Consider the following 2,221-nt stretch of genomic DNA (forward strand, 5'->3'; position numbering starts at 1 on the left):
ACTTTTGATCAATTTAAAGCATCCTTGCTAAATAAAAGTATTAATTTCTATAATTTCTTTGCCAAAAAAAAAAAATCTACTGACTCCAAGCTTTTGAATTGTATAGTATAATGTTACAAACGCTTTTTATTTCAGATAAATGCTGATCTTTGGATCTTTCTATTCATCAAAGAATCCCGAAAAAATGTACTCAACCATTTTAATTTTGATAATAATAATAATAATAATAATAATAATAACAATAAATGTTTCTTGAGCAGCAAATCAGAATATTAGAATAATTTCTGAAGATCATGTGACACTGAAGACTGGAGTAATGATGCTGAAAATGCAGCTTTGATTTAATATATATTTAAATAGAAAGCAGTTATTTTAAATAGTAAAAACATTTTACAATATTACTGCCTTTGCTGTATTTTGGATCAAATAAATGCAGGCTTGGTGAGAAGCGACTTTAAAAAAACATTAAAAATATTACTGTTCAAAAACGTTTGACTGGTAGTATGTAGATATCACATCTAGTTGTTTTGGATAACAATAAAACGTCATGACAATATCGTGTCTTTTTTTTTATCTAAATCTAGATTTATTCGCATTGGCCTATGGAAACCTCTATGAACACACTTGACTTGATTTGGCCAAAAAATCACGGGGGACGAATTTACGTTTTATTAAAAAGTGTTTACGTCTGTTTTTATACAGTCTATGGTTTACGTATTCTACACTCATGGCGCGCACACATATTAGGATAGGTTAGATGTCTGCCTCCGTTGCGAGTCCCTATCAAGCACTTTACAGATTCAACTACTCTCCTCTCCTCCTCCTGCCTGGCTCTTTGGCCAGCATCACTCACCGCAGAGCAAGCCTGTTCTTGATAAATCTGCTGTGAAAACGTGGGAAAAGCCGACGAGAAGAAGTTGGAGTGAAGCGATCTTTATATAGGTGGAGCAAAATATTTCATCGCTCCGTCTATAGCGCATTGCGATTGGATGGTTTACGCTGTCAATATAGGAGACAAACCAATGGGACACTGGCTGCTCGCTGTCCCTGCGTGATGGTTTTTGGCAAAAAAACATTCTGTCGGCCCCTTAAGTGCGTCGGCCCACCGGGAAAATGCCCGGTGCTGTGAAAACGTGGGAAAAGCCGACGAGAAGAAGTTGGAGTGAAGCGATCTTTATATAGGTGGAGCAAAATATTTCATCGCTCCGTCTATAGCGCATTGCGATTGGATGGTTTACGCTGTCAATATAGGAGACAAACCAATGGGACACTGGCTGCTCGCTGTCCCTGCATGATGGTCCTTGGCAAAAAAAAAAAACTTCTGTCGGGCCCCCGGGAAAATGCCCGGTATGCCCGATTACCAATCCAGCCCTGGTTGTGAGATGACGTCCAGTAGGTGGCGTCTTTTACACGTGCATTTATAGTCCATCATGACCCTCTATGAAATCCTTATGAAATATGCAAAAGCAATTGTGCTTACACCTTGGTTAATACTGCAAAAATTAATTTAAGTGCCCCAGGTAGTTTTTAAGAGGTTGTGAATAGACGTACACTGACGTCCTTTACACGTCTAGTCAAGCACCCATACAAAAAAACAAAAAAAAGGACAGACTTCTTGTTTAATGTCAAATTATATTCACAAAGTGCCCTGTGTGGTTAAGTGATTATTCGACCCGTTTTCCGTACATTACAATACGATTTTATTATTTTTTATAAAATGTATGCACATACATATAAAACAGTTACATCTCCGGTCACCATTTGAAGTCCGAGTTGGATGTGGATTGCCAAAACAGTGCTGCCAAGATGTTGTAACAAATCTCGCGATAGGACAGTTTGTGCACTCCACACTCCAGATCAGTAGGTGGCGGTAATACAACTTTTTACGTTGGTTTGCAGTGTTGCCAGACGTACGATAATTATCGTATTTGTGATCATTTTGACCTCTGTATGATGTACGATCAATAATGAAAAAAATCCCATAATGTACGATAATTTCAGAATTTCTGAACTATTCAAATTATAGTAGTTGTAGTCATAGGGCTTCTATATTCATACACGAAATCGACTCATTACAGACACTCTAAATGAGCTCATGCACACCTCAGAGTGTGTTAAAGGGGTCATATGATGCTGCTAAAAAGAACATTATTTGGTGTATTTGGTGTAATGAAATGTGTTTATGCGGTTTAAGGTTAAAAAAACACATTATTTTCCACAT

Source organism: Sinocyclocheilus anshuiensis, unplaced genomic scaffold (genome assembly GCF_001515605.1).
Source record: "Sinocyclocheilus anshuiensis isolate Anshui unplaced genomic scaffold, SAMN03320099.WGS_v1.1 scaffold914, whole genome shotgun sequence".
Classification (NCBI taxonomy): Eukaryota; Metazoa; Chordata; class Actinopteri; order Cypriniformes; family Cyprinidae; genus Sinocyclocheilus; species Sinocyclocheilus anshuiensis.